This window comes from Eublepharis macularius, chromosome 2 (assembly GCF_028583425.1).
Source record: "Eublepharis macularius isolate TG4126 chromosome 2, MPM_Emac_v1.0, whole genome shotgun sequence".
Taxonomy (NCBI): Eukaryota; Metazoa; Chordata; class Lepidosauria; order Squamata; family Eublepharidae; genus Eublepharis; species Eublepharis macularius.
In genome coordinates, this window is record NC_072791.1 from 112,310,350 (window position 1) to 112,325,829 (window position 15,480).

The 15,480-nt window shown below is 43.4% G+C and overlaps 2 protein-coding genes across 3 annotated transcripts in view; one reads left to right on the plus strand and one right to left on the minus strand.

Annotated features, from left to right (window-relative positions):
• The window catches only part of DCDC1 (doublecortin domain containing 1), an 807,587-nt gene extending 804,493 nt beyond the window's left edge, over nucleotides 1–3,094 (minus strand). The window contains exon 1 of the mRNA XM_054969981.1: nucleotides 3,065–3,094. The gene's annotated coding sequence lies outside the window, so the exon portion shown is untranslated. The remainder of the gene's footprint in view (nucleotides 1–3,064) is intronic.
• Nucleotides 3,095–3,275: 181 nt separating this feature from the next.
• DNAJC24 (DnaJ heat shock protein family (Hsp40) member C24) overlaps nucleotides 3,276–15,480 on the plus strand; it is a 131,705-nt gene continuing 119,500 nt past the window's right edge. For both annotated transcript variants that reach the window (XM_054971433.1, XM_054971435.1), the window contains exon 1: nucleotides 3,276–3,381. The gene's annotated coding sequence lies outside the window, so the exon portion shown is untranslated. The remainder of the gene's footprint in view (nucleotides 3,382–15,480) is intronic.

The window sequence follows — 15,480 nt, forward strand, 5'->3', positions numbered from 1 at the left end:
GAGGGTAGCAGGAGGAAGAAGAGAAGGTATCTCTGGAAAAGGAAGAACACCAAATACAGGAAGAGGAAAAGTAGAAGCACGTGATCCATAGAAGCAGGAAAATCAAGAGACATCCTGAGCCTGTATTTCTGAGCAATTGGTTCCAGTATCTCCCCATAGATACTGACTCTGGACTACTGGAACAAGAACTACTAGCCAAGGCTCCACAGAGTAAAAAAAGTTTCTCAGGACCCTGTGGATGAGAGGACTCATGCTTCTGCCTTCCAAAATGGGAGGAGATGCGTGGTGGTGACTGGGGTGCTGAGAAGGGTAGAGGCTAAAGTATGCTGGCTAGACCTTTTGAGAGGTATGTTGTCTACCAGGTGCATGCATCCAAGATGTGATAGAAAGGCTGGGAAGACTCATCAAGTCCACAGATTATTATCCCTTCTTGCTCATCCATGTGGAACAAATGATACTGACCAGCATAGTCTGGAACGTATTAGAAGAGACTATGAGGCACTGGATAAAAAGCTGAAGGACTTGGGAACAAAGGTTTTGATTTCATCACTACTTCTTGTTGAGGGCTGTGGCTTAGGAAGAGAGAGCAGAATACAGGAAATAAATAACTGGCTAGGCAGATGGTCTTGTCCAGAAAAGTTTGGTTTCCTGGAACATGGACTACACTTTCTAGATGAAGCACTTCTCTCAGGAAATGATTTGCACCTCATGAGGGTAGGCAAAAATGTGTTTGGCAGAAGCCTTAAAAATCTCATAGGGAGGTCTTTAAACTAAATCATGTGAGAGCAGGAGACAAAACCCCCAACAGTAGTTTGATACCAATTACTGGTGATAGGAGCACTAATAATGAGTGACAAGTGGCATATGTGCAGGCAGGGACCCATTAATTTGCACGTAAGGACCAGTCTGAAGCACTCCAAGTACATAAACCATGGATTCCGATGTCTCTACACTAACATGCAGATTATGGGAAACAAACAAGAGGAACCTGAAGTCTTAATACAGGAAGGGAACTATGACCTAATAGGTATTACTGAAACTTGGTGGGACTGAGGGATACAACTTATTTAAAAGTAATAGAACAATGGGAAAGGGAAGAGGAGTAGCATTATACATCAAGGATATATATACTTGTGAGGAAATACCTGAATCTGAGCATGGACGTCAGTTGAGAGCCTCTGGGTAAAATAAAAGGAGAAAGAAATGATATTATGGTGGGGGTCTGTTATAGACCACTAGGACAGGCAGAGGACTTGGATGATACACTCCTAGACCAGATTACAAAATTTCCAAAGAGGGAACATAGTGGTCATGAAAGATTTCAATTACCCTGATATCTGTTGAAAGTCAAAAAAAAAAAAGTAAGATCTAATAAATTCCTGACGTCTTGCTGACAACTTCACCTTCCCGAAAGTGGAGAAGGAAACAAGAGTGGTCTGCTATCTTGGACTTGATTCTCACCAATAGGGAAGAACTGGTTGATGAGGTTAAAGTAGTGAGCACCCTGGGTAATAGTGACCATGTAATTTTGGAGTTTAAGATCATGGGTAAGGGAAAAACTTAACGTACTCAGACATACAGGTTGGATTTTAGGAAAGCTAATTTTCACAAGTTCAAAGTTACACTGGGTGGAATCCCATGGTCAGAAATACTTAATGAGAAGGGAGTTCAAGATGGTTGGGACTTTCTTAAAAGTGAGATATTGAAGGCAGAATCACGAATGATTCCAATGAGAAAGAAAAAGGGGGGGGGGGTAAAGAAGCCAGAGTGGCTCCATAAACAGCTTTCTAAAGATCTGAAGATTTTTTAAAAACCCACACATTTAAGAAATAGAGAGAGGGCTGTATCACTAAGGAGGAATATAAACAAATTGCCACTGCTTTTAAAAGAGTGTTAGAAAGGCTAAAGCTCAATATAAGCTTAGACTAGTAAGAGCCGTTAAACACAACAAAAAAGGGTTCTTTGACTAAGTTCAAAGCAAGAAAAAGAATGAAATGATAGGCCCTCTGCAAGGAGAGGAAAATGAGATTTTAACAGGTGATAAAGAGACTGCAGAACTGCTCAATTTCAGCTTTGCCTTGGTCTTCTCTTGCAAGGGGAACTGTGCTCAACCGGGCAAAAAGAGAGCGTCTGATGAAGAAAGGGAATTGCAGCCTAGGATAGACATAGGGATGGAACGTAAACACCTAGTTTCTTTAAATGAAACCAAGTCATCAGGACCAGATGAACTGCATCTTAGGATACTGAAGGAACTTGCTGGTAAGTAAAACTCCAGTCTTGCTGAATAATTTTTATGCTTGCTGAGGTACACATGTTAGGCATACTGAAAAATTTAACCCTATCTCATAAAATTGCTCCTAACATGAAGGATTCATGTACTTTCCACACAACCCAGGACAGTGTTTGGGACAAGCTCTTGTAACTTGTGCTTTGTCTAGTACACAAGGAATCTTTCTGTGTGCATCAGAAGGATCCTACAGTTGCCACCAACGTTAAGTATCATGCAGCTCCCACAAAAAGCCTACAATAATTAAGTAATGTTATTATAAGCACATAAGTACAACAGATACTGACTGCTAGCAAGAGTCAGACTGAACTGGAAGGGGAATAAAACTGCTCTGAATTCCAGTACTTCTGGCATGGCAACCAAGGTAGGCCAGTACAGTGCAGTTTCATTGCAGTCAGTGCCTTTCAGACTCAGCTGTTCATCATGAATACTAGTGACACAGCTGACATGGTTGCTGTGAGGGCAACCATAACAACGATCACAACGCTTTTGCAAACGATGTATTATAAAAATTTATAAAATAAAGGTGTTATAAGTGATGTCAAATTGAGGAAAAACACCCCACTGAATATGGCAAAGATTTAGTGAGGCTGGGGCGAAAGTAGTTCCAGGGGCTATCGGGACTTTTCTAATACCCAAGTGGGATGCTGCTTAGGCGGGCAGAAAAGATAAACAGCTTGCCCTCTCGGGAAAAGCTACGCGGAGGATCTTGGTTATAAAGCAGCCGCGGAGGACTCGTAATAAAAGAAGGGAAGAGGAATCGAAACGTCTACTTACGAGGCGCCGCAGCAATGTCACTTTCGCCGATCTGCGGTTGGTCGCCATGGTAACGGCGTCTCTTACTAACGAGGTTCTTCCCTCCCCGTGTGTTCCAGTCTATTCAGCCGGGTAGAAAACAACACTTAATGTCGGAACGTTTCTAGTGACGAGGCCTGTTTATTGGATCTCTTCCTTTCGTTTCCCGTCGGACCATTATTCGGTGCGCTGATTGAAAAACTCTCAGCGCCTATTACAACAATTGACTTCTACTCTAGTGCTTTACCGTGGGTGTCTCATGAAGATTTTGCGCAATTCTGGGAGTTGTTGCTTCGAAGGTAAGATTGGACTACGGGCTAGTTTACGTTATTGTACCGGGCGGTCTTCTCCCAGTGTGTACTGCTCTTTGGCTGAAGAGAGACGCTGCCCCTTCTTGAGGCTGTGTACGTTGCACTATTGTTGTTTTGTGAACTATGAGGACCATTATGGTAGCTTAGCGAGCTGCAGTTAAAGTACTTCTTACCCCACCTTCCCACCACCCACCCCACTCTGAGAAGAGAACGAGACGGTTCTCCGTAGGTGCTCCTCTCGCTCTGGGGACTCGTGGTCTGGGGTATAGGTCCTGTTGGGATTTCTCCAAGTAAAGTAAGTGGCCACTACGCCCCTGAATTTATGCCTCGCTTTGTCTTAAGCCAGTAAGGTCTCCTGAGCGCCTGGTCAAAGTTCTAGCGCTTCCCTATACGAAGCGGAACATCCCTCTGACTGGTTATTACATTGTCAGTTGTCTTAGTTGTGTATCTGTTCATACCTTCAGCACCTTTACGACCAGAAAACCAGAGAGATTCTCTCTTTTCCCCCTCCCCCTTTCTTTTGAACAGACGGTACTTAAGTTTAAAATCGGTTGAATGATTCTTCTCTATGGTAATAGTGTTTGTTTTTGGAAGAGCCCTCCAAAATGGAGGCTAGATGTTGGTGGGCATGTTACACTACCCTCTTATTAGGAGTATGAAGTCTATACTGTCATTTCAGATTTTGCGTTGTGACAGTTGAAGTAGGCCCAAAGTTACCTAGTGAGTATCATGGCGGAGTGGAAACTGGTGCTTGAGTCTCTCTCACCAATCTGGATCTGACACTAGGCATTACACCATCAGTGATAAGGTTTCGCCATAAAAAAAATTAATTTGGAAATTTGTCTGATGCCATAATACAGTACTATTTGGTTGAACAAGTTTATTTTGGTTGATACTTAGTAAACAAAGTGTAAAATGTACTCCATGTTAATTTTATGTTCCAGTAGGAACAAATGCTTGAACAGAAATATTTGTTTAGGGGAAAAAAACTGAGCAAGTGTGGTTATAGTTATATCTGAACAAATTCATATGGAAATTATTTTTAATAGAATAATGCTGTAAATTTTATTTATATTTAAGTCGAAACCTGAAGGCACTGGAAACCCAGTTTTAGCACATCCCAAACACTAAGTATGTGTGGATGTAATAGTTCATTTATCTATTGGGGCATGTCAATTCCACTGTCTCACTCTCTAGCATCACTTGTTACTTACGTAGCAAATGGGTGATTAGAGAGCAATCCTAAGCAGGTCTACTTAGGTCTGTTCAGTGGGGACTACTCCCAAGAAAGTGTTCTTAATATTACACTGTATATCACTTCTACCATATGAGAGAGGATCTATAAATAAGAATTTTAGCTTTGGATTTTATTTGACTTGTGCAGTCAATCAGGTGAATTCATAACATTTTTAAAATTTTGTATTATTATATGTGTGGGTTTATTTAAACCCTCCTCCACTTGAAGGCAGCTGGGTGACCTTGGGCTAGTCACAGTTCTCTGGAGCTCTCTCAGCCCCACCCACCTCACAGGGTGTTTTGTTGTGGGGATAATAATGACATATGTATTGTCGAAGGCTTTCACGGCCGGAGAACGATGGTTGTTGGGGGTTTTCCGGGCTGTATTGCCGTGGTCTTGGCATTGTAGTTCCTGACGTTTCGCCAGCAGCTGTGGCTGGCATCTTCAGAGGTGTAGCACCAAAAGACAGAGATCTCTCAGTGTCACAGTGTGGAAAAGATGTAGGTCATTTGTATCTACTCAGGAGGGGTGGGGTTGAGCTGAGTCATTCTGTAAGAGTTTCCCAGGGTGTGGAATGCTAATGGCGGGAGGCTTCACTGTATCCTGAGGCGGTTCTTTTGCATATGGATTGGTGCTTGATGTGCTAATCTTCTCTGCAGGGCTATTGTCGGGTGTGGAGTGTTTTGTTGGCCTGGTGTTTTTCAGAACTGGAGCCCATGCTCTGTTCATTCTTAAGGTTTCTTCTTTCCTGTTGAAGTTTTGCTTATGCTTGTGAATTTCAATGGCTTCCCTGTGCAGTCTGACAAAGTAGTTGGAAGTGTTGTCCAGTATTTTGGTGTCCTGGAATAAGATACTGTGCCCTGTTTGAGTTAGGCTATGTTCAGCCACTGCTGATTTTTCAGGCTGTCCAAGTCTGCAGTGTCTTTCATGTTCTTTTATTCTTGTCTGGATGCTACGCTTTGTGGTCCCGATGTAAACTTGTCCACAGCTGCAGGGTATACGGTATACTCCTGCAGAGGTGAGGGGATCTCTGCTGTCTTTTGCTGATCGTAGCATCTGTTGTATTTTTCGGGTGGGTCTGAATACTGCTTGAAGGTTATGCTTTTTCATAAGCTTTCCCATCTGATCAGTAATTCCTTTGATATATGGCAAAAACACTTTTCCTGTGGGAGACTGTTTTTCTTTGGTTGTTTGATTCATCCTGGGTTTGATTGCTCTTCGGATTTCATTTCTGGAGTAGCCATTTGCCTGAAGTGCGTGGTTTAGATGATTAATTTCCTCATTGAGAAAGCGCGGCTCACATATCCGTCTTGCACGATCCACTAATGTTTTCATTATGCCTCTTTTCTGTCGGGGGTGGTGATTGGAGTTTTTGTGTAAGTACCGATCAGTGTGAGTTGGTTTCCTGTAGACCTTGTGACCTAACTGAAAGTTTGCTTTGCGGATGACCAAGGTATCCAGGAATGAGAGTTTTCCCTCACTTTCTTTCTCCATTGTGAATTGTATGTTCAGGTGGATGTTGTTGAGATGATTCAAAAACTCCATCAATTCTTCCTCCCCATGGCTCCAAATGATGAATGTATCATCCACAAACCGGAACCATACACTGGGTTTGTGGGGTGCTGATTCTAGAGCTGTTTTTTCAAAATGTTCCATGTAGAAGTTTGCTATAACTGGGCTGAGTGGGCTCCCCATGGCCACCCCATCCATCTGTTCATAGAATTCGTTGTCCCATTGGAAGTAACTGGTTGTCAGACAATGATGGAATAAGGCTGTTACATCCTCTGGGAAAATCCGATTAATCCGATTAATAATGACATACTTTGTAAACTGCTCTGAGCGGGCATTAAGTTGTCCTGAAGAGTGGTATATAAATTGAATGATGTTGTTGTTGTTGTTGTTGTTGTTGTTGTTATTAACAAATAAATAAATGATGCATATGCTCTCTCACACAATTTCTATGGATCATTACAAGAAAAACATACATTACAACTTTGAAATTGATAGGTTTGCCTAATATTATATTGGCAAGGGCATTCATTCATTGGGTTTTTTAAAGTAAAGGTTTTATTTAAAAATAAAAGATTGAATAACAATAGAAAGTGCATAGAAACTTATGCAAGCACTACATTTGAATTAGATTTAAACTAACAGAAAAATATATTCAAAGTATATTCAAAGTATATAACAGCACAACTAAATTATATAATAGCTCTCTTCCCCTCTCCGTAGTTACTTATACTCAGACTTTAATGCCAATCTCTTCTGTATTTTATCACTATAATATAATTACCTTAATTTATCTTAGTTTTAACCTACATAATCAAAGAAATCTTTCCAGAATTCCGATATTGGTCTATTGTGCATATAGGAAATTAATTTAGCCATTGATGCATATTCATACATCTTGTCTGTCCACTCAGGCATGTTAGGGCACGAATCTGTTTTCCATTTTGCTGCATATAGTACTCTTGCAGCTTCCACATCAGGAAGCCAGAAGAGTTATTGAGGCTGTGTTGCACTCTAGGCGTTCTGACCACCCTCCCACCCTGTTCCTATTAAACTTGTTGGACATTATATTGGAACATAATTATTTTAGATTTGAACAGCAGTTCTGTTATCAAGTGAAGGGGGTTGCCATGGGCTGCCCAGCAGCCCCTAGTATTGACATTTTGTTTATGGCGGATTTGGAAATCAGGTACCTTCTCAATGGTGCTGTTAATCCTTTCTTTGATCAAATGGTTTGCATAAAACAATTCACTGATGATGTATTTCTGGTCCTGAAAGGGAGAGACTGTGCCACTGAGTTTGTAAATTGGTTAAATGAGATTGATCCAAATATCAAGTTCACTTTTCAGGGCAACCAACACTGCATACCTTTTCTGGATGTGGTAGTGTTTAAGAGAACATCGACGAGATTGGGAGTAAGACCTTTCTGTAAGGGAACAGATCGTTGCGCTTATCTTAATTATTCTTCCTTTCACAGGAATGACCTTAAAAGGAACATACCTTATGGTCAGTTCCTTCGCCTTAAGCGCAACTCCTCCCTGAGTTTGGATTACACCAGAGAAGCCCAAAAAATGAGTGGTGCATTTGCCGCCCGGGAATATTCTACACATGTCATCCAGCGGGCTTTAATCAGGGCGGATTCAGCCTCAAGACAGTCACTACTACAAGCTAGAGTGAACAACAATAAGACTCATTCTGGTATTACGTGGGCACTTGATTTCTCCCATCTATCTGGAGATATTGCCCATATTGTAAGGGCAAATTGGCATATAGTGCAAGATATAGCAGGTTGTAGTGTCCCTCCAAAAATTGGTTACAGAAGAACGAAAAGTCTCAGGGACCTTTTGGTGCACTCGGACTTTAAGCAATCTAAGCCACGAGATAGTTTGCCACATGGGCACTTCGCATGTGGCCATTGTAATATCTGCCCACTAAGCATACATTTGGGTTCCATTAAACATCCATGTACTGGCAAGTCCTTGTACTCTAAAAGTTACTCTACATGCACTACCTCGCACGTGGTGTATGTTATTCAATGCACTTGTACTTTATTATACATTGGGAGCACTACATGCCCCATTTGTATCCGGATTCAGGAACATCTTTCTAAAATATGTACAAGGAATTTGGAAGCTCCCCTTGTGGAACATTTTCAAATGCAGCATAGAAGTGAACGAAATTTAAAATACTCTGTATTGCAAGTTATTAAACCAAGTGAAAACATTGGCAATATTTTATTACAGGCAAAAGCACAATGGATTTTCAGAATGGAAAGTCTTGTCCCTAAGGCACTTAACAATGAAATTGACTTCTCGGTGTTCTTGTAAAACTTGCAGTGGTGATTGCAGTTTTTTCCTTGTTGAATGCATCCCCTAACTTCCTCTGAACGAACTCATTTGTGGGTTCACCTTTAAATAAACTTTGAGGTTAGAACCTATAAGTATATATAGTAATTAACCAAGTGGGGCCGCACACGCTTTTAATACAACAGGATCATGATGAATGGCAAGAAACATTAACTAGGAAGACCAGTAAGTCCGTTTCGCACAACCTCGATTGGGGGTGAAATAATTTGTCATGTGTAATTTGTTTGCAATTAAATGTAATTTGTGGACAAATGTAATTTCACAGCATGAATATTGGCCGGGACGAAGAAATATCGAAACAAGCGGATTTATTAGCTGGCAGGCTCGTTGCCAACTGACTGGAGTCTTCTGGCTCCCTGGAGCTTCAGCCGACATTTGCATCTTCGGCTTTTTGGAGCTTCAAATAGAAGATGCCTGCTATCCTCTAAGATAGTCCACCTGACATTTCAAGGAAATAATACCAGAGGTTCTAACTATTGTGGACTTTGTTGGACATTCCTAACTGACTGGATATTGACTTGACTGATTAATTATTTGTATATTTATTTTCGGAATTATGAATTTTGTAAATTGCAGTGTATATTGTGTGATATATGTTGGAGCACTTGCACTTTAATTACAAAAGTGGTCAGTATACACCTGGTAGTGTATTTGGGTTTCTCAGGGTGTTTCCCTCCTTTTTGTATTTGCTGTCACCATTTAGCAGAAGAGATCTCTCTGTTCGTTGTCATTCTTCTGTGCAGTCCCACATTGAGACTGCGCACGTACAAGCCAACCGTGGAGAGATTTCTTTAGCTTGTAAAGTTTGTAAGGGGGATGTTATGACCTTTACTTTCTTTGAGTAGATATTTCTTTTAATCTTTCCCTTAACACCCTCTGGGTAGTTTGCTGCCACCAGGAATATTATATTCCAATATATTTTATTAAAGTTTTCCCTTTGGTAACATTCCTAAGCATCAGGCTCCTTCGTGGTTCTTTGTGGCCCTGAGGATAGGAATGGGATATAGCAATGACAGCTACTCTGGGATATAACAAAACAAACTTTTATTTAGTCAAGAAGCGTATTGGTTTCATAAACGTAGTTCTCGGTTCTTAAAGTTACTTCCTATAAACTCATTCACTCAGATTTCCTCTAAGGCTTCACATACAGCCAGCCTCCTTCTCTAACTCAATATTTCTCCCACAGAAATGCTTAAAACTCCTGAGGCAGCACACAGCTAGCCTCTCTTTCTCTGACTCTCATTCACAGAAATATTAAACCTGCTCAGGCAGCACACAGCTGGTCTCTCTTTCCCTGGCCAAGTGTTCTTTCACAAACATGCTCAGTTCAGGTTCCACACAGGTTATATTTCTCTCATAAATATTTCAATATACTCAGGCAGCACAGAGCTAGGATGCTTTCTTCTGACTGAAACTTTGCTCTCCTCACTCTCAGTCTAAACTGCATTCACTCCGCCCACACTCTCAGTCATCAACCAATCATATCATTCACTCATCCCTCTCTCACCCCCACTCTTCACCCAGCTCAAACCAAGCATTTAAAGACACATGCACCCATTTACCTGAAATCATTACAAATCCCCCCCTTCTCCTTAAGCGGAACACATCTCTTTTCCAGAAGAGTTGTGTGCAGCTTCCTCTGGCTTAGGGAATGTTTTATTGTCTCTGCAGTTCCAGTTAGGTCCATTTCTCACTCTTCTGTGGTTTTTGTTTTAAAGTCTTGGGTTTCTTTAACTTGCGTTCCTCCTCTGCTGGGGTGTCATCTCTCTCTCTCTCTGGGATGTTCCACTGCTGGGCTGAGGTCATCTTCCTCTCTGGGATGTTCCACTGCTGGGCTGAGGTCATCTTGGCTTTGGCCTTCTCTGCTACGTCGTCGTTTGCTTCTTCTGGTTGTTTCTCTATCAATATTCTGTTCTTTTCTAAACAGTCTATTTCTTTTTTGCGAACAGGGTTTGAGCTGCTCAGTTCTTTACATGCTGTCTTCATGTTTGATGCGCTGGGTGACTCATTTAGAAGGCTAGCATCCTTCAAGGAGTTTCCTAACTCTTTATACTGTTTTTTGCAAATGCTGAGCTTTTCTAGTACTTTCCATTTGCCTTCAACCAGTTCAGCAACTTTACTATCAAGTTGTTTCTCTCTTCCTACATAAAATCTATTTCTAATTGACTGATAGTTCCTGTACATTAGTAGAAAGACAATTAAAAGGACAACAACGGCAAAATAAAGCACCATTTCTAAATGCTAACAGGATTTTTTACCAGTGGAGCATAGACACCAGTGCAGAAAATATAAGTGATAACCTTGTCTAATTATAGAAAGCACTCACAAAGTCATTAGTGACAGCTTCCCACAGAAAACAAAGAGATACTATCTGTCCAACACATGAGTGTTTTTATTGACTCAGCATCATGTCATTGAGGAGCAGTCCTGCAAGAATGGGGTTGGACTAGTTTTGCTTTGACCTTGCCATCCTCCTGGTGGTATTGGTGGTATTGGTGTTAAGCTGGCAGATAGGGCCTTTGACCAGAAGGTTGATGGTAGGGATACCTTCCAGGACAAAGCCAGTAAATTCAAGGACCTTGGTTGTTGTGACTGGGAAGTCAAATGAGCCAAGAGACTTTGCGGTTTGGCAATTTTTCTTCATTTGGCTCAAGGAGTTGTCAGTTTCCCCCTAAGCAGCGATATACCCTAGAAGGGAAAAACTCTCATTCTTGCTCTTTTTATACTGAAGAAGAGCTGTTGAATGTAACCATGTGCGATGCCTGATAAGAATAGCAGAAGCCACGGATCTGGCTGAGCAATCCACTTCACATTTTTCCACTGTCCCTTGTTGTTTGGCTAATTTAGTAGCCTCCCTTTGAAGAACCTACACAAGAGCTCTGCTATTATCAGGGAAAACTTGCATATAAATGGAGAGCCTCTCCCAGAGAAAGTAAGGAACTCATGATGGCTTATTTTAAAGTTGTGAGCTGCAGCTGAGTATATATTGTGGCCAGTACATCCAATTATCTGCCCTCTCTGTCAGCCAGAGCTAATAAGAAACCATGAAGGTATCGGGTTGCACACCCTTACACATTAAAGAAAAAGGGTGAGGGGTGGTTAAACCAGCTGCTTGGGCTTGTAATATTTTTTGATCTTTAGTGAAATAACAGGAGTGGAGGATGGAGTGTCTCCCCCACCCCCATGCTGTGAGTGATGTCTAACAGGTCCTTCACTGGTGGGGAGTATAAGAAAACAGGATTTGAAATACAAGCCTGCTAGAACACCTTACTGCAGGGCTTTGGAGTGCAATTTTAAAACATCCAACTCCAGTGCTCTGACCACACATTTAATCTGTACCAGGAGCAAATGTTACTCTTCATTTGGGGAAAAAAACAGGTATCACCTATAGGCTACTTGGTGGAGGTGCCGAGGCTAGCTCACACGTAACAGTAGAATGTGAGATCACATCCTCCTCGTCATCCAATTCCAAAACAGCAGATAATTGGGATTGTAATCGACAAGTTGGGACAGATGAAGCTCCCGGAATGGCGATTGTTGGACCAAAGAGGTCGAAACCAGATGCAGTGCTGACACTGGTGGGAGGGACGCCAATTAACGACTTGCAGCCTATGAAATTGGAACTGGCTGAGACCAGTAGCTGTGTGAATGTGGGAGCAGATTGTAACCAGTTTACAAGTTCCTGCCAGCTTTTTGCAGTTGCTGGTATTGGGACTGCAGACCAAGGCGCACACGAAAGTGAGGCTAGTGAGGAGGCTGCTGCCTGTGGGGCCAGAAGACGAAGGGCAGTTGGTGGTGGTCCATGTCTTGGGGCGGCCCATGGGTTATTGTAGAACCACTGCTGGTTCTGTGGGTAGCTAGAAACAGTAAAGTCATCTAATCCTACTATATAAAAGGCTAAGCCTATTCAAGACAACTCACTTCCTACCCTGGTGCGCCAGCAGAGGGCACTGCTGTGGAGGGGAGCCCAGATGAGGCAGCCAGATCTCCAGAGAGTATAATGCGGCGGGAAGCACAGGCTGGGATCAGGAGTGGAGCAGGAGGCAATAACCACCCCCTGCATTCATCCAACTGGGATCAGGAATGGAGCAGGTAGAAATGCCTGCCCCCCTTCACCCAGCTGGGATCAGCAGCAATGCAGGTGACAATGCCCGCTTGCTGCCCTCACCCAGCTGTGATCAGGCGCAGAGTAGATGGCAATGCCCACCCACCCTTTACCCAGCTGGGATCAGGTGCAGAGCAGGGGGCAATACCCGCCCTCTGCCTTCACCCGTCTGGGATCAGGAGCGGAGCAGGTAGCAGTGCCCGTCTTCACCCAGCTGGGATCAGGAGCAAAGCAGGTGGCAATGCCCGTCCCCCACCTTCACCAGCTGAGATCACGAGTGGAGCAGGTGGCAATGCCTGCCTGCCCTTCACTCAACTGGGATCAGGAATGAAGCAGGTGGCAATGCCCAGACCCCCTTCACCCAACTGGGATCAGGAGCAGAGCAGGTGGCAATGCCTACCTGCTGCCCTCACCCAGCTGAGATCAGGTGCAAAGCAAGTGGCAGTGCCTGCCCACCCTTTACCCAGCTTGGGTCAGGTGCAGAGCAGGGGGCAATACCCACCCTCTGCCTTCACCTAGCTGGGGTCAAGTGGAGTAGGTGGCAGTGCCCGCCCCCTGCCATCACCCAGCTGGGATCAGGAATGGAGAAGGTGGAAATGCCTATTCCCTCTTCACCCAGCTGGGATCAGAAGTGGAGCTGATGGGAATGCTCCACCTCCCTTCACCCAGCCAGGATCAAGTAAGGAGAAGGTGACAATGCCCACCCACTTCACCCGGCTGGGTTCAAGAGCGGAGCATGAGGCAATGCCTGCCCCCCGCCACCCGGACTTGATTAGGTGCAGAGCAGGAGGCAATGCCTCACCCCCGTTTAACTTTCCGGAATCAGGTACAGAGCAGGCAGCAATGCCCCCCCCCCCACTTCACCCAGCTGGAATCAGGCGCAGAGTAGGAAGCAATGCCTGTCCCTTCGGCCAGCTGGGATCAGGAGTGAAGCAGATGGCAATGTCCTCCCTCCCTTCACCCAGCCAGGATCAGGTGTGGAGCAGGAGGCTCCTCATTCACCTGACCGGGATCAGGTACAGAGGAGGTGGCCATGCCTGCCCCCCGCCTTTATCCAGCCAGGATCAGTGATGGAGGAGGAGGGAATGCCCACCTGCCTGCCCTCACCTTTCTAGAGCCCGTTGTATTTTTTCCCACAACAGGCTTTGTTGCTAGTGAACTATAATCCCCCTCATCTCCCTGGAAAGGTGGAACTTGACATGGTAGAGGCATTTGAGGTGGATTAATGACCTCTTCCTGCATAACAATAGGCAGAGCTTGGCCAGTGAGTGACTACTCTTTACTCCAAGTAGTAGAAGCTGACCACTTTAGTTGATTAAGTTTGCTTCTCGCCTTTTAACAGGTGGTCTGGAGACAGTCCGTTCTGGATAGTTGGATCCAGCGAATGACGTTTCCTGCATTCGGGTGAGCTACCAGGAAGGGTATTTCTCATTGCTGATCAGGAATCTGAAAGGAAAACAATTGGAATAGACAGCTGATGTTTGTTCAGATCTGAAGATCTGGCCCCATGGAACCTATTGTTGTGGTTCGGATTGGGCTGATGGCTCCATCACAGCAGATAATTTTACTGTGGGGTAAATGAGCCTGAGGAAGTACTGTGAATGAGCCTCTCGTAATGTTTAGGCCAAGAAGCTTCTGGCATTTCAACACAACTCAAAATGGTGGCTCCATCGTGGCAGATAACTTCACTGCAGGGTAAATGAGTCTGAGGGAGCTTTCTCCCATACAGTCAATACATTGTGGGTTCCACTAAGAAACAGCACTAAGAAACAGCAGATAAAGATCATGCTCATCAGTCTGAAGTATTTTATTTCACCGTGTGAGCATTTTTCTTTCTTGAAACATGATGAAATTGAGAGATACATGAGCGAAGAAAATTGCAGTAAGTGAAGAGAAGAGATAGGAAGATCCTCTCTTGACGGCGGCGAAAGAAGAACTGAGGGACGGGGTGGGGCGCTCCATCTCTCTACCCACGTTTTGGCAGGAGTTCCTGTGCGTGTGCAGTAAAGGCGGATTACCCCCTTAATTTATCTTAGTTTTAACCTAAATAATCAAAAATCTTTCCATTTTTTCCAGAATTGTGATACTGGTCTATTGTGCACATAGGAAGTTAATTTAGACATTGATGCATATTCATACATCTTATCTGTCCACTCAGGCATGTCAGGGCAGGAATCTGTTTTCCATTTTGCTGCGTATAGTACTCCCGCGGCTGTCACCATGTACCGAAAAAGATCTCTGTGTTCTTTTGTAACATTATTCGATAAAATATTTAATAGCATATTTTTCAGGTTCAGCTGAAACCTGAGCTTGAGAATCTTCTGCACCTCTTCATGTATCTTTATCCAATATCTTCGTGCTTCCTTGCATGTCGACCACATGTGATAAAATGTGTCATATATGCCCCCTGCATATCTGCCAGGAATGTATGTGGGTTCCGCCTCTGGCTTCTGAGAGTGTGGGAAGTTCTTTATTGCTCCATGCCAGTGGGTTATCTTACAAATGTTTACTTTCTCTTTCTTGCTCCGCTGAGCCAGTGACCTTGAATGCCAGCCGAAGCTGGCTCGTGATGTGCTCCTCCTGAGAACCAAAGATAAGTTCATCTTTCTCATTGTCTGCTCTAAAACAATGTCTCACTACAACCCCCCCCTCTTAATGGTCCCCTATCCTAAGGCGGGAAGATTCCCTATAACTAACATTGCTAGCCCCACATACATCACTTCTGCCAATTTCCACTGTCTATGCCCCTTGTACTGAATGGATGTCTAATAAAGTTACTTCAACTGGAACACCTGTGTGTGTTTTTTTAAAAAAAATTTATTGGATGGGTCATTATATCAATTCACACATACAACACATTATTTTATCTC